The 25,095-nt window shown below is 41.3% G+C and overlaps 1 protein-coding gene across 11 annotated transcripts in view; it reads left to right on the forward strand.

Annotated features, from left to right (window-relative positions):
• Cobll1 (cordon-bleu WH2 repeat protein like 1) overlaps positions 1 to 25,095 on the forward strand; it is a 140,130-nt gene that overhangs the window by 12,750 nt on the left and 102,285 nt on the right. The window contains exon 1 of one of the 11 annotated variants that reach the window (XM_055600427.1): positions 6,216 to 6,289. The exons of the other annotated variants lie outside the window; for them this stretch is intronic. The gene's annotated coding sequence lies outside the window, so the exon portion shown is untranslated. Of the gene's footprint in view, positions 1 to 6,215; positions 6,290 to 25,095 lie in introns of those variants that run through there. 11 annotated transcript variants of the gene reach the window in all.

The following is a 25,095-nucleotide window of genomic DNA, read 5'->3' on the forward strand; positions in this document are numbered from 1 at the left end:
GTGGGGCATTTGAAAATTGGATTTTGGTCATTCATTGCTTTATAGTTACTTTGAAAACTAAATGGCAAGGAGCTGAATCCCGAAGGTGTTTGGGATGGCTGGGGCACAAAGGCGGTGAAGTAAGTCAGTGGTACAGACAATAGATGTTGCCATGGGGACCAAGTAGTGAGCACCATAACTTCTGATGTTGGTCTTCGCCGTGTCCTTCTGGAGACTTCCTATCAGGAAGCGGTTTGTAAAAGTTCTGGCACTTTTCCATTTCACTCTAATCGTTAAAGGCATCCAAGGTGGTTTAGGCATTGGACCAAAGGACCAAGCCTGCTGCTGACTGTGCTGTTACTCATCACAGTGGGATTTGGGTGGTGGGTGAGGAACTCGTCCCAGTTTAGTCACCACGGAGCTGCTGAGCCATTGTGCCTCCAGGGCATCTTCTGGGAACTCTGGGAACAAGACACAGCCATGCAGGCTCTACCAGATCCTCTCAGCGAAGTGTCAGGAGGACAGAGGTAGTGCTGCCTGGGAATGCAGAAGGGAGGCCTTTCCCTTGGTTTTAGAGACCACAAGCAGTTTAACACTGCCGAAGAAAGGCTGTCACATGTGCTTAAAGCGTAAAAATTTAAAGATTGTAAAGCGTATTTGTATTCAACATCAAATGGTGAACTTTTTGGAGTTTGGGGTAACAACTATTCATATACAGTTTGATTTTTTAAAAATTTGTTTATCAGTTATATATATCAGTGTCTTTCCTTTAGCTGTTTGTACTCGGCTAACATTTATACGAGAAACCAGTTTCAGGGAGTTTGAAAGGGAGAGTTGTCTTTTCATTCTGCTTCATATATTAGAGTAATGTGTCATTTGCTAAATGGAAATGTCTGGATGATCAGGTTGGTACTTGGGATGAAGATACAAAAAAAAAAAAAAAAAAAAAGAACAAAAGCCGAGAACGTATGTTCAGAGAGCTGATAAATGAAGGAACAATTTTTGATGGTGGAAAATCATACGTTTGTGCCATTAAAGCTGTTCCGAGGGCTTTGATCTATGGCACTGTTGTGGATCACACGGAAGCGTTCTTAGATTGTTTAGACTGTTTTAAGCACAAGATTATATGCAGTCTCTTCAAGAGTGACAGACATCTGTAACTTTGGGGATGTGGCATTGTTCACATCTGAAATATCTGTCACAGGCTCATGTTTGGGGCACTTGGTCCACAGTTGGTAGCATGATTTTGGAGGGCTGGGACTAGGCTTGCTGTGATACGGGTCTCAGGGACTGACCTTTGAAGGCTGTAGCCTGGTGCTGCTGCTTCAGGCTCTCGTTCTGTTTCCAAAATTGGAGCCTCAGCCAGGGTCTGGCTATCCTGAAAACCCCCTCAGCTGGCTTTCCTGCCCCCAGGCATGAAAACTGAACCTGTGAGACACAGTAAGCCCCTCCTTCACAAATTGCTTCTGTCAGTATTTTGTCACCATGACAAGCAAAGAAATTTGGGAGTGGGAAGTTCTAATCCGTAGTCAAACTGTGACTGTGTCAATGAAGTCACTCCTTAGTGTGTAGGAGTTGTATCCTTACCTAGTTGTTGTTTTTCCAGTAGGTGGCCAATTTAAGTGATAGGGGATGGCCTAACACTGAGGAAGCTCATTTTAGTCCCTCCTTACTGCTGTATGTAGACCACTTCCCCAAGGTGACTGGGGTTAACATTAACATTCCTGGTGTGACAGAGTGCCTTATTCCTGTAGTCCCAGCACATGGGAGGCCATGGTAGGAGGATTACAAGTGAGTTCAAGCAAGCATGAAACTTTTGTCTCACAAATACAAAACAAAACAACAAAAACTATAACCAACAAAAAGCAGAACAGATCAGACCACACTACAAAATGAGTATTTCTTGTTCTCTCTGTGCTGGGAATCATACCCAGGGCCTTATGCCTTACTGGGCCTAGCTCTGGTCTTATTATTTCTCTGGAATGCTGGTAGGATACTGTAATTTGAAATATTTCTCAGATCCACATGACAAACATAATTTAAATAGTAAGCGCTAGATTTTAGTGCTAGCACACCCGTCAAGCTATGTAGCTTTGTGGTACTTTTGAAACACGTATTCTTGGGAGATCGGATGAAACATCGTCTTTACAGTACAAGTGAAAATTCTTAGTGCTGTTGTTTCGGTCTTACATTTGTGGAGCAAAATTAACAGGACATACAGACAATGCTGTTGGTTTACAGTTTTAATATTCCTATTTGAACTGAGATGGGAAAGAGCATTTGACTGATAAGTCAGGTTAGGGGTTTTGAGAGTGAAGTAATTGCACAAGCAGGCAAGTAGTATCTAATCATTCTTGTGTCAAGGCTGGAGAGTCTGACTTGTCAATGGCCTTGGCATTTTGGTGTAGGATTCCTGTTAGAGGAATTGGCCTGTTGACATAAACAACAGTAGATTGAAACATAAGATACAATTATGAGTGGTCTGTTTGTTGTACCTCTAGAAAGAAGGGATTGAGAATTCGGAGGTATTATGAAGGCAAGAAATTAAATTGTATCAGGCATCGTGGGACAGGCCTGTCATTCCAGTACTCTGGAGGCCTAGGCAGAACGAACTAACTGCAGGTCCAGGCTGTCCTGGACTACATAATCAGATCCTGTCTCAAATAAGAAACCTGTAACAACTTCCATTTCCCAAACTGCTAACAAAAAATCACCCAAAGGATATAACCCTTTTCTCTGATGGCTTTGAGTGTTTATTTCTCCCCTAGATTTAAATGCTGCTGAGTTTTCTTTTTTCTTTTCTTTTTTTTCCCAAAATGGGTGTGAAACTGCACCTTATGTATAGTTCACAAAAACACCTTCATCTGTGGGGGTTTTTCCTCTTAAGAATATTTTGGCAATGTATTGGCATTTTATAGGCACCTAGAGTTAGATGAACTCCTAAGCTAGACTTTTATCTTTAAAATCAACAACAACAAAACAATAGAACCTTTGACGGGAATGTGGAGAGGAAAGGAAGGTGTTGAGAGATATGGGAACAGGGGTGGATGTGGGGGAGGTGAGAGTAATCGGAATGCATTAGGTACATGTATGGAATTGTCAGTGAATAAATTCAATAAACAAAACAGAAAGCCCTTTGTGAAATGATAACATACGGGCAGGTGACCCCACCATCCTTGGGGTGTTTAAAAGTGAGTCATGTTCTCTTCATTCAGTGCTGTAGCCTACTTAACAGTTGTCTGATGGAATGATGCAGTGGGCTCGACTCTCTGGGCACTTAATAGTATTGGTTTTGGTTTCAGACAAAACTGGTCCATCCAGAAGTCAGATGGCTCTTGGCAGGCTGCTGACGTAGGCAGGGTAAGCTCGGGCAGAAGATCTGGCGCTGGGTCTGCCTGTACCGCTTGCTGGCTTGGGCACAGTCTGACCCCTCTGTGATAGTAGTAGCGCCACAGAAGCATACTGGAAATAAGACTGGTACGTACGTATTAGGCATGTGATGTGTTTGATAAATTTCAAACAACTGTCTACGTTATTAGAAAGCATCCGATTATAAATTGACATCAGTGCTGCAGGGAACAGGAGCCCTGAGGTAGACAAAAATACCCATTTCTCATTTGGCTTCCATAGGAAGTAGAGTTCGGGACTTGGTGAAGCTTTGTAAATGCACTGTGAGAAATCCGTTCCAAGTACTTGGCTCTTGCTTTTTTCACAAAGAGGAAAGAAAGTCGTCCCCTCTCCTCCATTAGATTAAGAATGTGCTACCAAGGTGATTCCAGACTGCACTTCTAATCATTCCCCCAGGCCATTCTGGGAGCTTGTGGCAAGTCTGGACAATTTAGTGCAACCCTCTCTGAGGGGGAAAAGTGCTGGATGACAGATTATTTGACTAGTATCCTGGGTTCAGTGACTGGGTTGGGGTGCCTTTATTTGGACAAGTATGGTTAAATGGGTCCCCTAGTTTCCTTTCCATTGCTGTGAAAAAACACTCTGTCCAAAAGCATCTTAGGGAGGAAACAGTTTACTTGGCTTATACTTCCAGGTCACAGTTCATTATTGAGGTGGTTAGGACAGGAACGGAAGTAGAATTGGTGGAGGAATGCTGATTCCTGGCTCATGTCTAGGACTGTAACCTGCTAGCTTTGTTACATGATTGGGACAAGCAGTGTGCGGATGCTGCTGTCACAGTGGGCTGGACCTTTTCACCTCAACTGAGACAGTCCCCTGCAGACATGTCCATAGACCAGTCTGATCTAGGCAAATTCTGGGAAATTTCCCCTTCCCAGGTAACCCTAGGTTGTGCCAGGTTGACAGGAGAAGGCACCTAGCGTAGTGGATTTATATAATTAACTGGCTTTTTTAAATTATTTTTTGTTTTAACAGGAATATATGTCAGGAACGGAACCTACGACCTTGTGCATGCTAGGCAAGAATTGCCTATCACTGAGTTGTAGTCCTAGACATTTTTAAGTTGTTTGAGATAGGCTTCCATATCCTTAAGAAAGTTTCATTCAAACTTTCTTGACACCATATCAACTTTTTTTCATCATAGATATTACGGGTGTATTCTGGTTATATCCAGGGATAGACTCAATGCTTAAGGGGAGGAGCAGTCTGTTAGGCCACAGAGGAGGACTTTGCAGCCAGCCCTGAAGATACCTGATAAAACAGGGTCAGATGAAAGGGGAGGAGGTCCTCCCCTATCAGTGGACTTGGAAAGGGGCAGGGAGGAGACCAGGGAGGGAGTGTGGGGTTGGGGAGGGAATGAGGGAGCGGGATACAGCTGGGACACAGAGTTAACAAAATGTAACTAAAAAGAAAAATAAAATAAAAAAAAAAATAAAAAAAAAAAGAGTTTTCAAAGAAACAGGCTGGCTTCTGGAAAATTGATGTTAATCAGTGTGTTTCACAGGGTGCTTTTCCAGCTGGCACAGACTTCTTGACAGCATCAGAGGTCAAACAAATATTTGTAAGATATTTTTTAAATAGATAATGGCCCCAAATGAGTATTTGTGGAATCAGGATTCTACTTTTAAAATGTACAAGGTCTCAGTAACTTTGGTGATATTGGGCCTGCTGACACACACTTTTAATCCCAACACTTGAAAGACAGAGGCAGGTAGATCTCTGTGAGTTCCATAGAGTGAGTTTTGGGCCAGCCAGGGCTACATAGTACCCGTCAGAACCCCCACCCCACCCCCAAACCGAACCAAACCACCACCATCAAAAAAGGTAATGGTGTTAAATTGCCCGATACTGGTCACAGGAATGATGCCAGATTACCAGGTGGCATGTTAGCCGGCTGCTTGGCATGTACTGTTGTGCTTAGTGACAGGATCCAGTTGACACCCAGTACTTGTTCTAAAGACAAGCCTGTATCTTCAAGTGTTAGTGTGTGGACATGACCATGCAGTGGCACGTCTTGGAAACCAAGGCTGAATGATACAGGAAACTATGCGTCCCTTGGAATTGGTACACGTTCGTTCTGGCTTGGAGAACTACAATGTGCAAGGCCAGACTGCAGCAGGGGTAACCCTAAATGGGACAGAGCATTTTGCTTTTTTATCTTATTTTCCTTAAGTAATTTTATTGTAAAACTAACATTCTTAATACAAAGTATTAAAAGAACTAGTGACTTTAAAAAGAAAAAATATTTATGTTTTGCCTTGTGGAGATAATGCAAATAATTGACATTTTTAACATTTTCCTCTTCATTATGATCTTAGGAGTTTTCATGTTTTCTGCAAAAAGTTCCAGTGGTCAAATATTCCAGAGAACTTTGGGTTAAGTGGTTTTCTGTTCTCAGTGGATCCTGGGGATAGAGCCATGTCTGTTAAACAGGATCTGATGGGAGCTCAGTAAGCAGCATTTTACAGATTCACTTATCAGAGCATTGGTTGATACCTTAAAGACCACATTCTTTCCAAAGCAGTGCACATAATTTTGTAGATAGAATGCATGTTTCTAGATTTTTTCGTGAGCATTTAGGTTTTTGACTACAGGTACTGTATTCCTGTTTTCTGTAAGTTTATGTTCTAAGTTGTTCAGTTACTTAAAATTCATTTAAAAATTCTTCTTGAAATGTCTGCATAGCAAGTCCTGTGGGTATCCCTGTGTGGTTTGGTGTTATTTTTTAACCTTTCGCCTCTTGAGCCTTTGAACCGTTCCCAGTGAAATCATTAACTGAAAGGGATAGGAGCTTTAGTGTCAGGAGAGGGCCATTTTCCAAGCCTGATGCTATGAAGGAACTGCCCACAGGTTTAATTCCTCAGCTAGAAACCGAAAACCATTGCAGCTCTTAGAGGAATCGGTGAGTGTCGAGTGTCGTCCGGGTGAGATGCCAGAGAAGGGACATCCTTTGGGGGAGATAGAGGCAGTTAGCAATTGGAGGGAGTTGAACTAAGGTCTGAGTGCATGTAATTGCCTGCTGGGTCAGAGGCATCATTTCTTCCGTGGTGGTTTGGTTGGTTTAGGGTTCCCACTGGGTAGTTCAGGTGGGCCTTAAACTTACCCTCCTGAGTGCAGGGATTTCAGGTTTGGGCTGCTAGCCCTTGTTCGTGCACACAGCTTAGGTTGTGTAAGTACAGCCCAGGTCAGGTTTGGGCTCTTCAGTAGTCTGTGGAAGCGCGGGCACCCGACGAGTTGTTGGAATAGGAGGATGAAAGGGTTGTGGCTCCTCCAGCTCCTTTAAAGGGAGAAGAAACTGGGTCTGTGACAGGGAATGGGTTTGAGAAGGAAAGGGTCAGTTGGAAAAGATTGCTTAGGAAAGATGGGGGTTCAGCCTGTTTAGCAGATAACTCATTTTGAGGATAAGAAATCTTTCTATTCTAATCATCAGTTTACTGTTTTTTTTTTTTTTCCAGTTAACATGTATTTACTGAAAACCAATTTTATCAGATACTGAGTTGGTCATTAGCAGGAAGCACATTTACGGTATTACCACAACAAATGGAAATTATATTTGTAGAGCAAGAAGGAAAGGTCATTCTGTTTTAATGCTGTACACCTCTGGCTGGCAGATGTTCCAGGGGCTACGGCTACTTGCCCTTGGGCCTGACAATCAGAGTTTCATTCCTGGATCTCACAAGGTGGCAGGAGAGAATCCGCTCCTGACAGTTGTCTTCTGACCTCCTCTTATGTTGTGCGTGCACACCTGCATTCAGACATACTTATATATGTGTGTGTGTGTGTATGTATGTATATATATACATAATACCAGTCCATTTATATATGAGTGTATATGTATATGCATCTTGAAACAACCTCTGAGAGCACATAATGCCTGTTAATATAAGGAACATCAGGAACATCCAAATATTTGAAATGCCAGGTAATCAAATAGTTTTGTATTTTCCTCCATTGAATTGCATCATGTCTGGTTCTTAAAGTACCTGGCCCTTTTGAGAAAGTGTACTTTCTCAAATGTAGATGATGTGAATGTAGATGATGTGAATGTATATTCTCTTCCTCACTGGTCAGAATTTTCCAAAGCTTGGCTGTCAGCGGACGCTGGGAAGTTAGCACTGGTTTCTCTTGGCTGTAATCCAGCATCAAATCTGGCTTTCTCAGCCTGGATTTGTAAAGGCAAGTGTGGAGAAAGTTGCCCTCACCAAGGAGCACAGATTGCAAGGGCCACTGAGGTGCCAAAAGGAAAATTCCTGAAGGCAGTAGTTTGTAACCCAGGAGGAGTGAGGTTCATTGCTATGGCAGTGAGAGCCAGTTAACTTTGGCTCCTTCCTTCCGCTCCAGGCTGGTTGGCTCAGCAGATGAGGGTCAAGCTGCCAGTTTGCCAGGCAGCAGTGGAGGTTATTCTTCATCTGAGGACACTGCCAAGTCATCTTTCTTGCCCTAAACTCGGGACTGATCTTTGTAGAGTGACAAGACACACTGGAAGTAGTTGAAGGAAAGAGTTTATGTAAAGAGAAGAATTGCTCACAGTAAGAACTCCTTGAGCACAAGTTCATGTAACACGTCTGTAGCTCAGTGGTTGAAGTGTTTGAGTATCTACCATATCATATGACAAATGCAAGATTGACCTAACCTACATTTTGTTTTGGGACAGGATCTCCATTACTGGCCGGGCAGTCCCCTCATATGCTAGGCTGGTTGGCCGCAGAACCCCAGGCATTACCCTGTCTCTACCTCTTCCATCACTGGGATGGCAAGACTCCTTGCCACTGTGCCTGGCTGTTCACATGGTGTCTGAGGATCAAACTAAGGTTCATAGGCAGACCCTCTGTGGACACGGACAGACCAGGACTGAGCGCTCTCCCCAGCCCCAGCTCTCAGTTTCTTCTCAGTAATTCAGTAGTTGATATTTGGCTTGGCCTCGTGGCTTCTCAAGTATAAACCAGGGTGTTTTGTAACTCATTAATTCATGGAATGTGATTCTCTGTAAGCACTTTTTTTTTCTAGCCTGTAGCAATCATTAGAAAAGGCTGTACCTGGTAAAGATGTAGAGATAGTAAAAGTACACTGTGTCTATATGAAAAGACTTTATTGCCTTTTCCTCTAGGAAAGAAAACAAGCAGCTACACAAGCGAGTTTCGTTGTTGGTTATGGTTTCTCACCAGAAGGCTTTGTCTCTGAGCCTGTGGCAGTCTTGTCTTACATAGGAAGCTCTTTTTCTTTCTTTCTTTCTTTCTTTCTTTCTTTCTTTCTTTCTTTCTTTCTTTCTTTCTTTCTTTCTTTCTTTCTTTCTTTCTCTTTCTTTCTTTCTTTCTTTCTTTCTTCCTTTCTTTCGATTTTATATTTGCCCTACGTGCACAGGCTGGAGTCTACTTACTTACTGAGGTCTTCAGCCAGTCAGTTTTCACATCTGTAATTAGAAATAGCCTGTCTCTTGCCTATGCGGGAGATGAGAACATTGCTGATTACTGAGAACACATGTCAAGATAAGGGATCCCATTTGGACAGGTGATGTGTTTCCTCTTTAACTTCTTTTTTAAAATTATCTACTTGTTTGTTTAGGTTTTGTCTACGCATGCATTTGCACACTAGAAGAAGGTGTTAGATCACGGGACTACAGTTACAGACAGTTTTGCACTGCCACGTGGGTGCTGAGACTTGAACTCGGATCTCCTGGATGAGTAGCCAGTGCTCTTAGCAATGGTGCCATGTTAGCAATGGCCTGTGAATGGGAGAAAGTGGGTGTAACCAGAAGCGAGTCTGGGCAGCAGACCAGAATGTGTTCACATGTTGACCATGGTTTTTATTTCAGTAAACTCGCCAAAATTTAAACAGCTGGAAAGCACAGCACACGTTAGTATTTGTGAATACTAATTTTACTAATTCAAATCTATGTGAATAGATTTTTTTAAAAAGAGAACTAGGTAATTTTAAATATTTGTCAAACCCCTTTAGTCTCTAGTCAGTGTTTGTGTGTTTTCTGAAAATAACAGCGTTTTGCTCTGTGTACCGAAGTGTCGGGCGTAGAAAGACTTGGAACTTAGAAAAGAAAAAAAAAAAGACAAGCTGTTCTTTATTGATTCTCTTCTGAGAGAACCTTTAAAAACCACCCAGCTTTTAAAATCAAGGATGCACTTTACATGAATGTCAGTGAGCAGTCCACCTTGACTTTATAGTAGTGAATCAGCAGCATCCACCTAGTGAAGAGCTGTTTCCTTCTCCGCTTTACATTCACCCTGGGCTGGACGTGCGTGCCTTTCTGGCCACCACCAGGCTTTGCTTGGAAGTTTCCATTGTTTAGTTAACATGTGAAGCCACCACAGTTTTTAATGAAGGGGAAATTATTATTTTTATTTTGTTTTTCTTCAGTGGTTCATGGTATTTGGGAAGCTCTTAAAATGTCTTAATAGAAAAGATGTCTTAATAGTCATTTATTTTTTTTCTCATACACATTCACAGGGTAGACAGAGATCTTTGATTGCATATGCATCATTTTATTTGACTTTTCTACCCCCACAGCATGGTCTTTACTATGTAATGCTGGATGACTATGTAGACCAGGCTATCCTCGAACTAAGAGAGAACTGCCTAAGGAATGAGCCACCAGGCCCAGCTAGCTAATTGTTAGAAAAACTGTTACAATGAAACCTATTGATTGTATATGTCCTGGTTCCAACCTTTTCCTGGCTTAGTGGAGATCATGCAGCTTTGTTTATTGAAGCATCTTATTATTTTAGATATATTTTTTCTTTGCTTTACTTAAAAATACTTGTATTTTATAATAAAGTATTTTCTTATCTCAGAATATTATTAAATATCTGCCAAAAATAAAATGAAGATTACTCTTTTCTGTTCTTTCTTGAATAACTGATCTTTTGAAATTGATTTGAAATGATGCCTTATCATATTTTGAACTTACTTTTCTTCATATGTTTATTGTTGGGCCTTACTTAGATTTTCTTCCCCTTTTCTTGTGCCAGAGATGTTTTGCTTTAGGTGCAATAATATTTTTCTTTATTTAAAAATTATTTGTACTATTGTGTGCATGATGTGTGTGGGAGCATGTGTGCCACAGTGCCCAGTGGAAGTCAGAGGACAGCTTTCCTGGAGTTGATCTTCACCTTCCATCTTTATGTGGGTTCCTGAGATTGAACTCAGGTCATCAGGCTTATAGGGGAAGCACCTTTGCCGACTGAGCCATCTTGCTGGCCTCTTAAAGTATGATGTAATTAATGCACGATAGGCTGTGTTGAAATGATTAACATTCCTTTGTCAAGTTCCCTTGGCTGTCTTCAGGCTTTTGTTATACCAACACAGATTTAGATGTGGAAATGAGGTTTGTTGGGCTGAGTTCCGCTTCTATGTTATTCCTGTTGTCTGAACTGTTTTCTTTCTGGGAAGCCTCACCTCTGTCCCAAACTCTCCATTTGGCTCCTCAAGGTGTCGTCTTGTCCTTGTTCCCTGTTAGAAGCAGAAGTCTAAGCAGGTGTCTTCCACAGCTTTACCCTTGCGGTGTTGTGGCAGTGTTTCCAGCAGAGCCCACCATGTTAGCTGGGAACCTAGTGAAATTGCGGTTACTCAGACCCACTTCAAATGTATGCAGTCAGAAAGCTGAGGGGGCTCCTGGCAGTCCTCCTGGGATTCTACGAGATTCTGGGTGTCAAAAGGGTGCGGACTGCTGGTTATCTGCTAGGGCGGTGGGCCTTATAAAATCGTCTTCTGCTCTAGGGGCAGGTGTAGGAATCACCTGTGTCTTAAGCAGCTGTTAATGTTATCGGAGTGCTGGTAAGTGAAAGATGAAGTAATGTCAGCATCGGTACTAAAGGGATGGTCCCTAGGAGTGGAGGACAAATGTGGGCTGAGTCCCACTTAAAGGATCAAGTCATTAGGTTGCACCATTCCACTGGATGACACGGCTACCTCTGCAGTACTTCTAGTTAAAAATCTGTCTTTGTAAATAGAGTATTTGAGTGGAATTAGGATTCAGGTCTTCATTCAAGAAGAAAGTAGTAATATTAAAGGATGCACAATTAGTAACTACCTAAAATCTGATCAGTACTAGGAAATTAGAAAAATGCTCATTTATTCAACATGCCATTAAATTGTTTTATGCCAGAAACTGGAGGCAAATAGTAGGTGCAAAAAGGTAACAGTTCTTTAATCCCAGGAATATAGTTATTGTTTTGAACTGTCTGAAACTAAAATTGGGATTTCTCTGAATAAAATATATTGTGATGGATTCATAGGAAAAAAAAGGTAATATTCCCTTATGACTGGACGTTTATAATTGTTTAGGAGAGATAGCCAAGGGTTGTGGAACTCATTATGGTGATTGAAAGGCTGGACGATTTCAGGGACAGGGAACTTTGAGCTGACTCTTCTCCTCATTTCCCCCCTCTTTTTCCTTTTTCTCTTCCTTTTTTTCTTCTTTTCCTCCTCCTTTTTCCCATCTTTTAAGATAATAGCTCGGGTTGACCTGAATCGAGTGATCTTCCTTCCTCAGGAGGTCCCTGCTCTGGACCTGGTCTGAAAGAGGTGTAGATCCTGCAGCTGAGGTATGTAGGAAATGTGGTAGGAATTCAGAGATTAGTTCTGTCCCAGGGCACACAGAGTCTTAAGGTGGAGGTCTGAGGGTGTATTGGGAATTGCCAGGTGCGTATGTTCTCTGAAGATGACAGTGGACTGACTTTGTTTTACTTAGTATTTATCTTGCTTGTGGAGAAGTAGGATTTTTTTTTTAATCTCAGTTATGCAACACTCACACCACATACCCATACACACACACACACATACACACACACACACACACACACACACACACACACACACACACACGTGCGAGCGTCATTATACTCATATCAGATTAAGGAATCTTGCTTAGGAGTTTAGTGTATTTGTTCTTACATCAGTGTCTCTCAAGGTTCTAATGCTGCGACCCTTTAACACAGTTCCTCATGTCCTGGTGACCCCAACCATACAATTATTTTGTTGCTACCTCGTAACTGTAATTTTGCTACTGTTACCAATCAGAATGTATATCTGATAAGCTACCCCTATGAAAGGGTCCGCCAAATCACAAAAGGGTCGTGACCCATAGGTTGAGGACCTGTTGTACCTATGCTTTCATATTTCTTTTAGTGGGTGGTTTTCTGAGTAGATTTTTTTTTTTTCAAATTTAATTGCTTTGCAACCTAATCCAAGCCCCCCTCCCATCTCTCCTCCCAGTTCCACCCTACAGCCTCCTCCTCCTTCAGTCCTATCCTCTCCTTCTCAGAGAAGGGGAGGCCCCCAAGGGGTATCAGCCCACCCTGGCACTTTAAGTTGCAGCTGGACTAAGGGCATCCTCTCTCACTGGAGCCTGACACGGCAGCCCAGCAAGGGGAAAGGGATCCAGCGGCAGGCGACAGCCGCTGCGTGTGTGTAGGGGGTGTAGGCTTAGTCTAAGCATACACTTTGGTTGGTGGTTGTCTCACTATGTAGTTTTTCTTGTGTCCTTGACCCTTCCGGCGACCTCTGTCCTTCTTCCCATTCTTACCCAGAACCCCACAACTCACCTATTCTTTGGGTGCGGGTCTCTGCATCTGTTCCCATCAGCTGCTGGGTGAAGCTTCTCAGAATACAGTTATGCTAATTTTGAATGTGGATAATTAGAGAGTTTTTAATACCACTAGGTACGGCCGCCTGAAGCTCTGATGATGCTTTGTCATCCCTTTGCCCAGGGTCTCCCATCTTCCCAGCACAGGCCTGAAAGCTTCTCTATGCTTCAGTGGAGCACACTTCACCGGCTCCGGTTCCTGACTTTCATTAACCGCTTTGTCTTTCTGTGGCCGCCTCCAATATGCTGTTCACCCACTACCAATCAGAAATACACAAAGTGTGACTCCACTGCAGCCTTAATTCTGCCTCTGCTGCTTCCATCAGATCCTTGGTGTGTGTAGTGGACACGCCTAACATTTAACCTACAATTAGCGACTCTTTGAGGTAGACCTACCCATGGGTCACACATGCTGGTCAGGCTCGCTTATCACACCCCGTCTCAGCTGACTGCTTGATTTTTACCCCAAATTGAAAAAAAAAAAATTTTTTTTTGTGTGTGTCACAAAGATGATGTGTTGCTAAACGTTTTAAAGTCTTAGAATCTAATCAACTTTAAATTTTTTTTTTCACTTCAGTTTATTTATTTTATATCCCAAGGATGCCCCCTCCCTCCTCTCTTCCCAGTCTCCCCTTCCCTTCCCCCACCACCCTCTTCTTCCCCTCTGCTTTTCCCCCAGGAAAGGCTAATAAACTTTTAAACTTCAGTTTCCCACTGTCCTCAGCTGCTGTAGTAGGTTCCATTTTAGTCTTTCTAGTAATATTTGTAACACCTACGGGGAAATCTTCAAACTTAGGGGTCAGTTCATATGGAGTGCCTCTCGCTTCCTCCAACAGCCCTGTCAAGGATTGCATGGATTCCCGTTCCCAACTTTCCTTTCTGGGTTCACCTTGCACAGCCTCTTTCTACCCACATTCCTTTCACACCTGGGAAGTCACCTGTAGCCTGTCTAGAAATCTAGAAAGTTTTCTTCATCTTTGCCCTTGCCCATCCCTCTTCGTGTGGAATTCTACTAGCCCAGCTCGCTGTCCGGAGGTATCACGCGATGGTCAGTGGATGTCGCGTGTGTTCCACACTCCACATTCTTGAAGCTTTCCCAGATCCTTGAACCAATACATTTCTTCTTCCCGATTTGCCTTTAGGGTTGCAAGCTTTTACACAAAATGGTAAACATAAGAACTAAATGTCTTCAGCCTTTTCTCTGTACTAGGTCTTGATTGCATTTTTTTTTTTTCCATGAGAGGCTTTAAGCAGTTGCTTTGTCCATACCGAGGACTCTGGTGAATGAACAAATTGTATTTCACAAAGGATGATGCTGTAAAAGAATTTGTAGTTTTGAAATAACTGCCTGTTCTAGTCCCACCCCACCTTTTCTCCTGCTTTTCCATGTGAGGTAAAAGAGTCTGGATTTGTTCTTTAAGGTATGTTTAAAAATGGTTTGGGGAGGGATGATCCTGTTACATGACAGACTTCTTCCTGGGGGGATGCAACACACATTTCTTCTCACCTTAGATAGGTATCCAAAGTATGGATACCATAAGTCCAACTTGGTGAACAAGTGAGTTCTGTTGTGGTTACTTAAAGGAATATGGGTGAGGGGTTAAGGAGCAGAAATGACTCAAAGACAGCTGCATCATCAAAACCCACCTCAGCACAGACGGCAGCTTAAAAAAGCCGGGGAGCCTGGAACACACAGCATAAAGCAGCTCAACGGGTTGATGAGTGTCCTTTCCAAGTGACTCAGTGGCCTAAACCCTAACAGGCAGCTGGGCTGGTGTCACAGCCTTCTCTGCAGCTCGGTACCACTCCTCTGAGAAGGTACTCCCAGCTTTTCTTCACTTTGGCAGACAGTGAATCTGGTCCATTTCAGGGACTTCCTGAAGCTGTTTGGAGTTGTCTCCCTTCCTGTTAAGAGGTTTCCTGTGGGATGGAATGTTGTACTCTCAGAGGAAGCTGTTAATGTAATAGATACATAGCCTGTCAACCCGTGTTATTTGTGATGCTTGTTTAAAAAGTGTCATTTTAATCCTCCTTTGATGTTGTAAGAACCAGGTCCCATGGCAGTGCCTTGAGATGCTTTAATAGTTTTCTTATGTGAGGTTAAGTAAGGTACAGAGCCATGTTTTCATGTTGGAACTGCCTTATTTCAATGAACATGCCCTTCACCACTATATTCTCCCACTTTATTTTTTCAAGAATTCATTATGTATACATTTCTGACCCCACCTTTTTGGCACAAGATCTCCTCAGAGAAGAAGTGATTTTAGTTAGCCCTTCTTCAAACTAGTTTATTATCTTGCAGGTTCTTAAGTCAACAAAGTTAGGTTAATTAATCAAGTTAATAATAAAAGAGGGTAAAAGATAAATATTGATTCAGAATTATTTACAAAAACTATAGCCAGTCAGTCAACCCGTGGAGAATTGATTTTTGTCGCTGCCATCTTTGTTTTAGAAAGGACAGATAATGAAGGTGCTTGGTAGGAAGCAGAAGGAACTTACTGAGTTTTCTAGAGTTGGGGTAGTTTGCTTTTAACTGGGAGGAAAAAAAAAAAACCCTGTTTTAAAAAAAAAACATATTCATGCCTGGTTTTTCTTCTTTTCTTTTTTTAAGGTATCAACTGTTTTTGGTGTTTGGTATGCTTTTGTTTGTTTGATTGGTTTGTTTGATTTTGTTCTCAGACTAAAATTGAGGTGGCATTGTGAAGAAAAAAATGGCAGAATGGGATGTCTTGATATCTCAGAATTTTCTTCCTCATTAATATGTAAACACTGAGATAAATGCCATTGGAAATTCTTAGACAACTTAATTATTTAGTGTTTGAGCACTGTGAGCCATGACTGAGTTTGGTCAGTATTTAAGTCTTGTTTGTGTTTTGTTTTGTTTTTGGAGACAGGGTTTCTCTGTGTAGCCTTGGCTGTCCTGGAATTCACTCTGTAGACTAGGCTGGCCTCACAGAGATCTGCCCCCCTCTCTCCCAAGTGCTTGGATTAAAGGCATGAGCCACCAAGCCCGCCTAGGTGTAAAATATTATGTGGACTCTTTTAACCATATCCTAGCGTTTGGTCCTCTGTGAGAGCTACTGTTATATTCGATCCTGTTTACTTTAGTGAGATGAACCCAAGACAAATAAATGAAGCACCTTACCCATTGTAACTCAGTTCTTACCTACTGGTTTATCCATTTTATTCAAGTGGAGGATTCTTTTCTTGTATTCACAGGAGAGACTTTCCATGGGGAATTTTCCAAAGCTTTGTAAAAACTAGGCTTGGGCTGGGACTAGTCTTTTGATGATAATGCTTGTCTTTGTGCACAAGGCCCTGCATTCTGTTCTCTGTCCTTGGTGGCCAGATGGAAGAGGTGAAGGAATTTAAAAAGCAAAGTTCTTGCTACGTGTTCTAACCTCGTCATACAGATAGGTATCTGAAACAAAACATTTTTTTTTTCTTTATTGGGTGACCTTGGGCAAATGACTTAAATCCTCATAGCCACTGTTCTCTTGCTTACAAAATGAGATTAGAACTAACTTTGTGTACGTTTGTGTGTGAAAGCCCATGAAGTAGGACCCTAAGATTTTTTTTCCATTCTTATTTTCCTTTTCCCTATAGAACATGTGACCATATTAAAAATCACAGAAAACGTCATCATTTAGTTTTCATGTAAATTTCTTAAGAGGTTCCAATGGCCCAAGAAATGTTTTGGGTATGGAGAGCAATGGCTGGAATTGAAACTGGCAGCCTTGTGTTTGCCGCTGTTACACTCTTGTCTAGCCTGTGTATTAGGAGTGAGGCGATGCTGTAAGAGATTAAATGGCTCATCACTTCTTACTGCTTGGCAATGCTTGAAAGGGAGTAGCCAAATCTACACTAGGCAGAGAAGAAATGAGGAGGAACATCCTTAGGATGGTAGGAATCCCCTACGTGATGGGATAAGGCTATCCTGATTTAGCTATCCTAGCTAAATCAAGTGGCCATGGTTTGTGGTAAGAATATTCCTCATGGACAAGTTCTACGCTGTGACTTTGTGCCCTCCTTATTCCCACGAGACCTCTTGAACGGTATGTTGTTTATCCAGTAAACTGCAGACACAACCATGAAATTGTCACTGTTGATGAAACAAAGACCTTTTTTGAATCTGTGTGTGTGTGTGTGTGAGCTTCTTGTACTGTTTGGCTGTGGTTTAAAAAGCAGTTGACTTCCAGGCAACATCCGAGTACAGTGAAGATGGAAAATGCTGTGACAGTGTCAGCCTCTCGACCTCTCAGACCATTGATGACATACAGATGAATCACAAATGTCACTTTCTGAGATCTAATTCTGGAAAAGTTGAAGGTCCAGTTTTGTTTTTCCTTTAGATTTGGAAGTTTAATATTATGTTCTCAAGTCCTTAAGGAAATCGTTATTTACTAGAATAAATGCTGAAATCTTTGAAGTGAATCCATTTTCCCTAATTGATTTGAGCTTAGTTAAATGGATTTTATTCATTCAGCTGTGGCACATTATGGGAAAAATATAAAAATATTTTTTATTGTGTTGTTATGTGTTCAAGTTCCATACAATAATGCTTTTGCAGTGCTTTTCCTAGCCCAAAATATATTAAGAGGATGTTGTGGCTGTGGTTTTAACAGTGAAATCAGCTAGCAGATCTCAAGGGCTTACTCTATACCAGGTGCTATATGAGAAGATTAACTTGTGTTTGTAAAGCTTCAATCTGTTTGCTTTACAACTTGAAAAATTAAGTGGGAAGAGTAAGCTCTTGACAGCCGCAGGCTTGTAAGGTGGAAGCGCTGTTCTGAAGCCACTCTCTGTCACCTTGCCCGGTTCGTCACTACCTCAGTTGTACCACACATGCTTCCATTCACACGTTTATAGAAAGTACTTGTGTGTGAATTGAAGTTGAGTGATTGACTTCAGTGTTGGAGAACAAACCTGGAGCTTGGAACTAGGTGCTTATCACTGAACTGCACTGCAGTTATATTTGCGTGTTCGATTGTAGATTGTGAGTTGCTGAAAATATAACAGATATCAGCTAAGTGGATTACAGAATCTCAGAGACACAGTATGACCTGCCCACCACACTGTATAAATCACAAATACGAGGGCACTGCCCAGCAGCTATCTCACTCTTGAATGTGGTGGATTCCAGATGTGTTACTGTAGAAGAGTGGTGTTAAGCAGGTATTTACATTCAAATGGTGTGGGTTGACCTAGTTTCTCACATACAAGAAATAAAATAATTTTGTTGTCTCATTTGTGGTACTAGGTATTAATTAAAAAAAAAATAGTATGAGTCTCAAAATACCTTTACCTACGTGTGATATCCAGTTTCTGTTTGTAGTGTGTGGTTCTGCCTACCGAAAATGTGGATTTAACCAAGTGGCTTCACATAAGGAGGACCAAGAACATGCTAGGGATATTCAGTTTTAGAGTGAAAGCAAATGTATGTGGACATCTCAGGACATCTGAGCAGTTGAATCCCAGAAAAGAAAATGCCATTCCAGAGGATTCTGAGTATGAAATATGTCTAGACTTTAACTTGGAGAATAAAAGTGAAAATTCATTTTATTTTTTGCCTTTGAATTTGTGCTGGCTGCCGCCTCTGTTCTTGATTTATTGCTAGTCTTAAAGTGACTATATTACCTGCATGTGAATTTGGGGAACACCTTTCCTTCACTGTGTATTGTTAATTGTGTTGTAGGGTCTTTCAGATGGGAACTTTGTCAGTGATGCTCCTGGGAGTTAGAATACCTTTTAAAACCAGTAGTCTTCACTGGGCATGGTGGCACAAGCTTTTAGCCCCAGCACTGGGCAGGCAGAGGCAGGCAAATGTTTGTGAGCTGGAGGCTAGCCTAGTGAGTTCCAGGACAGCCAGTGCTACACAGAAAAACCTTGTTGAAACACAAAACAAAACATAAAATTCCCAACCAACAAACAAATCCCAGCAGTCTTAATACCAAGAGCAAAGGGAGAAAACTGTTGGGTCCAGTTGCATTTTGGTTGGGAGAGTTAAACCACACCTATAAAACTGGTCCCATATGATGAGATTTCAGTCCTCCCATTGGGGTCAGTCTTTAGATATACCATTCTGTATTTTATTGAATCTAGGATGGTAGCAGTCATTAGAGTCAGCATTATCTTTCTAGTACCTAACTTTTAACATATCATTCTGCAGGTTTTAAGCAACTCTATTGTTGTGTATGTATATGGTGTGTGTGTGTGTGTGTGTGTGTGTATGTGTATGTGTATGTACATGTGCGTGCATGGTTGCATGGAAGCCTTCTGCATGAGCATGACAAGCATTTTTACCTGCTGAACCATCTTTCCAGTTCAGGTTTTGTTTGCCTTTGAGACAGGGTTTTTCCCCGTGGCCCTGACTGGCCTCAAACTTTCAGTACTCCTGTCATTCCATCCCTTTGTGTCAAATACCTGTAGTCAATGGACCCCGTCACAACTGGGATTGGATCGTGATTTCATACACACTGTGTTACCACTTAGTGCTCTTGTGTTGTTTTGAGACGGAGGCTCTTACCAGTTTTCCTGCCATGACCTCACCACTGCTCGTATTTCAAAATGCACCAATCTATCTCTGTTTATATTAATTTAATGAATTAGAAAGATTTAAAAGATGATGGACATGGATGTGGGAGTACTGGAGACAGAAGGGTTCAAATGGGAAGGGGGCAGAGAAATGGGGAGAGGAAAGAGTTGGGAAAGGGCCAGTCAACATCTAGTATGTAGGAACATGCCATTTGGAAACCTGCTACTTTGCATGGTAATAGCTTTTGAAAGCAAGAATCTTAATTTGTCACATTACATCATTCTTGACCCATGTCAAGTGGGGTACATAAACGCAGTGGCTGAGCTGAGGGATAACTCCTTCTTGCTCCGAGTTGGACTCTGGCCACTAACTCAGTTGGCAGAGACTGACTTGGCTGGTTCTGTGCATTGTGCTCAGGAGCATGACGTGGCACTTTGGGAGCCTGACATGCCCTGCTGTCGCCCCTGGGATTTTCTTTTAAGTAGATTGTATCTATTGTGCAAGTCTTGGCTGCCATTTTCTATTTTGACTAATTCTAGATTTTTCCCCCTTCTCATCCATTGAGAAACATGTCCCTGCAAGTTAACTAGCCTCTATTCAAAGTCAACTCGCAGACAAATTTATGCTTGAAGCAAGGCACCTGTTTTTCATATGTCTTCATTTTCCGTTTTATTTCTTAAAAAATATCTCTTGGTCAGGACAGAATCTTCATTTGAGACTCACTGTGAAACCACATCATTGATGTCTGAATTTGAATTAGGGAAGTTACATAAAATTAAACATGAATTTAGGACTTTGGCGACTTGCAGAATTATGAAGTTACAGGTATGCTTGATAAGAGATTCTATGGTCACTTCAATTGGGTGACTTGTTTGGATGCCTTGAAAACTTATTTGTGCTTAACATAAGAGTGTATTAATTAATTGTCTGCTGCTGCTGTGGTTCCAGTGCACTTTAGGAACATGAATGCAGTTGGGGCTTAAGTTGATCAATGGCATTTATAAATGGATCAGTTACAAGTATGTTAGAGTTTTTGGTCTTTAGTGTAACATGTACAAAGGGATAAAATCAAATGCTTAGTGTTAGTTATCATCCTGTTACTTTTTTTTCCATACCGAGTGACACTAGGAGACCTCACTAATAGCTTATTAAAGGCCAATCTGAGTTTTGAACTATTTTCATTCAGCTGAGGCAACTAATCTTAACAGATATTTTGATCACAAAACTCTTTTTATATCCTTCTCCTTTTTTCTTCTTTTTCTCAGACTCCTGATTTCATGGGTGAAATGACAACGCCCTGGATGACCCCAGATACAGAGATTGTGCTGTTTCTTTCTTTCTTTGGTTTTTTTTTTTTTTTTTTTTTTGATTGTGCTGTTTCGACACAGTGTTCAGACATAAAAATTTATCAGACCAGAGGTTCATGACGAATGGGTATTTACATTGAATTAGGTACTTTAAAAATAGCTTAGCTGAGTGTTATCAGATACCACAATACTAAAATGTATAAGCTTTATTTTCCTCTTTTTTCTACTCTGATTCTACAGATATATGGAAACATATTTCTGAAGGGTAATTTTTTTTCCTTAAAATTCAAAAATATATTTTATATAGTTAACTTAATGGAAATAATTTCACATATATGCAGATGATGAGAATGCCTTGGCTGTTTCGTGTGTTGGTATCTTTTGAGGATGACATTCTGTACTAACATGTTTTTGGGTGGTGCAGAGCTGATGGCCAGTGAGACTGTTTTGTGGATGTTGTAGTAAGTGCCACATTGTTTAGCTATAAAAAGAAACATTGTTCGTACTTTTTAAGAATATTTGAGTGGGGCAAAAAACCAGCTATTTCTGGTTCAAACTATTTCAGTTACTCATGAGTTTTACAAATGGGATGATACAGAAAGTATTATATAATACTGTGCACATTTTGTTTTATGTGTTAAAAAACTAAATTTTAAGATTTTTTTTTGAAAAAGTAGTAGTTTGCTGTGTGAGCCTTAGCTTTTTGCATGTGTTTAAGTGCTTTAAAAGTCCAGTAAACTTTACCCTAGACAGCTGGACTCAAAAGAAAGAAGTAAATAATACAGCCAGTAGCTGAAGGACATGCTGTAACGTTCACATCGTTCGTTCCCCCAGTTCGTGCTAACAGATTCCTTGTTTAAATATTATCGGTTTTATTGAACATTTATTCTAACGTGTAGACGCTTGACTTCAGTGTCAAAGGCAGGTGCTCTAGAACAGTGCAGAGAGACTGTTGGCAGCAAGCAGTAATGGTTGGAAGAAGGAGATAGGAAGACCACGAGCCCTAAAGTCAGAAACCACACAGACCTTACTCTGAGGGTCTGTACCAATGCGCAAGCCCCAACCTGGAATATTACCTAGCGTGCACAGAGCACTGGAGTGCTACTTACTTAATTAGGAGATAGCGTAAGGCTTCCGACTAACGTAAAATGTGCTTAGTGCACTGAGGGAGCGTGTCAAAAACAATCGTAGGTCATTCTGGAAGGAAAACTCAGTTTACTTGCAGATAGGAATTCTTCAGTCCAACGATGTTAGTTAAAATAAATGAACTGCTTGGGAAAAAAATGATCGTTTCTCTAAACATTTAGAATAGCAATGAGGAAATCAAAATGAATAGGCATGAGGGCAGAGTCCTAATATCACCAGCAGCCCATACTTAAAAGCCAGTAGATGTGTGATTTTCATTTTGAATGTTAAAGGTGAGAGAACATGAACTAAGAAATTTCAGCTCATTTTGCTAAATGAGAGTACAAGAAGAAGCCAGTGGTATCCATGAAGAGGGAAGGTATAGGCTAGGAGCATTTCATCTTTGGGGAAGACCGAGAACTCTTAAAATTTCAGAGAAAAGTAAAATAGACGGTTAGGTGGGTGCTGGGATGAGAAGTTGTGAGAAAGCTCCAGCCCAAGGCGAAGAGATGGTGAGCTCCTGGTTAGCTGAGCTATATAAAATGTTTCACAATCAAAACAAAACAAACCCCACTAGATATGGGGACACTAAAATAGAAATTTCAGAAAAAAAGGAAGATTTTCAAGAGAAAAGGAAAAAGAAAAAGAACATTGACCGATACACTAGCTGTTGAATCAGCCATAGATAATTGAATGTTGAAAACAGTCTATTCATGGGGCCACACCACCTCTGAAAGGCCCTGGAGGAAGAGCACATTTTCCCTCGTATTTTACAAGGAAGTCGCACAAACTTCCCTCCTTTCATGAGGATAGTGTGAAAACCTTAGATTAAGTTACTGTGTGGATGGGACAGGAGCTCCAAGAGGAGACCAACAGAGCCAAAAAATTCTGGGCTCAGGGGGTCCTGCAGAGACCGATGCTCCAACCAAGAACCATGCATAGAGAGGATGTAGACCCCCTGCACAGATGTAGCTCATGGCTCAGTGTCCAAGTGGGTTTCCTGGTAAGGGGAGCAGGGGCTGTCTCTGGCATGAACTCAGTGGCTGGCTCTTTGAACACCTCCCACTAGGGGTGCAGCCTTGCCAAGCCACAGAGGAAGACAATGCAGCCAGTCCTGATGAGACCTGATAGGCTAAGATCAGATAGAAAGGGAGGAGGAACTCCCCTATCAGTTGACTGGTTGGGGAGGGGCATTGGGGGAAAAAGAGGGAGGGAAGAGAGGAGGGAGGGGTATACAAAGTAAATAAATTGTAATAAATAGTAAATAAAAATTTGAAAAGTTCCTGCGTGGAAAGTAAAATCATTGCAGGAATTCATTAATTGCTGAGTAAACCATTGCTTAAATTCCATGCTAAAGGAAAGACGGCGTCCACGGTTATGTAGAACCAGGTTTCGTGAGCCCCTGTCCATCATGGGACCTTCCTTTTATTTACCTCTTAGGTATTAAAACACGTACCCTAGACTCCTCCGAAATTCATCTGTCCTGCTGTTTTCCACATTTTCACTAAATGCTGAAGTCATTCAACACCCGAGCTTATGATCTGAGTCAGTTTAGGCTTGTGGCGAGAGGGTTATCCTGAGTCTGCACCTTCATTAATCTCTACTCCTCAGGTCCACAAAACTGCATTCTTTCACCTATGCCTAAGAGGACTTTCTTTTGCCTAGGGCTGTCTATTTTTCATGCTCTGGGAATGTTGAGCTGTCTGCAGACCTTTCTTGCCTGTAGCTCTCTGAGGTCTGCTCTTTTGTGGCCTGCTGTCACATCTGCTGGGGCTAAGCCATCGCTCTCTGGTTTTAATTGGGACAGAGTTCAGGAGTGTCTGGGGCTTTCACACCCGAATGTCCTCATGTGTGTCATTTTATGATTAGATTAATTAACGCCGTGCTTTATAAGGAAAGTGACCGGAGATGTGGAGTCATGTGCCGTGCTTGTAAGCCTGTTTACAGTAGGTGATGGCAGCAGTGTTAGTTTGTTTGCTAACCTAAAAATGAAAACAAAAACAAGAATCCCCAAACTTTGTGATTGTTGGCATGCTTTAAAAACATCTCAGGTGCTGTTACTAAGAGTGCATCCATTGAGAGGCATACAAAATGCTTAATAGAAACACTACTTTGTAATTTTCTCCAGAAGTTTTTGGTACCGTACTTTTTGTTTTTTTGGCCTGAGGTGGAGAGACTGTTTGCTGTAACGAGATTGCAAGACTTTAGGTCTTTATTTCATGTGTATAAGGGAGTATGTACGTTATGAAACTGAATTAAAAACCTGTGTTTTAGGTTAAGCATCTTTGTACGTGGGAGGAGGAGACAGAACTATTGGGAATTCCAGCGAACCTTGGTTATGTGCAGTTTGAAGCTAGCTTGCTGCCATTTTACAGTTTCTTAATTACTTTTTTCAATATGCTTTTTCTGTTCCTAGCATTCATTTTTTAATATTACTTTGCTATCTATATAATTGAGAATTGGCTACAAATACTAAATATGAAATAGCAATGTATGCATTTATTTATAATATATTTATGTGTAATTATACATTTAGGACATATATATACCCTAATTTTATATATTTATATTATATATTTGTATATGTGTATATAATTAGCACTTTTTTATTTTTAATATTATATATATAATATATGTAATTAGCACATGCACCTGTAGTCCTAATTACCTGGTAGGTTGAGGCTGGAGGATGACTTCTGCCCAGTGGTTTTGAGACTAGTATGGAAAACATAGGCCTTATTTCAAAAACGAAAGATATTTTGAATTCGTTGATAAACTGTCCAGATTTTAAAATACTGAGCTAAAATGACATTTTATATTCACTTCAAGTATAGCAAAATACAAAAGAGGGAAGTGCTCTCCCTCTTTTGCATCAGAAGGTAAATATGTAGCCGAAGTTGGTCTTGAACTTGTAATCTTTATTCTTTGGGGAGATGGCTTTGTGGGTAGATCAATAACTGCGCAAGTGTGAGGACCTGGTGTTAAGTGTCCAGAACCTACATGAAGTCAGGGTGGTAGGTGAGGTGTAATCACAATGTTCCTACTGTGAGAGGGGGAGCAGATCCCAGGTTCCTACAGTGAGAGGGGGAGCAGATCCCAGGTTCCTACAGTGAGAGGGGAGATAGATCTGGGGTTCCTACAGTGAG

Source organism: Psammomys obesus, unplaced genomic scaffold (assembly GCF_907164565.1).
Source record: "Psammomys obesus unplaced genomic scaffold, mPsaObe1.curated_primary_1811, whole genome shotgun sequence".
Taxonomy (NCBI): Eukaryota; Metazoa; Chordata; class Mammalia; order Rodentia; family Muridae; genus Psammomys; species Psammomys obesus.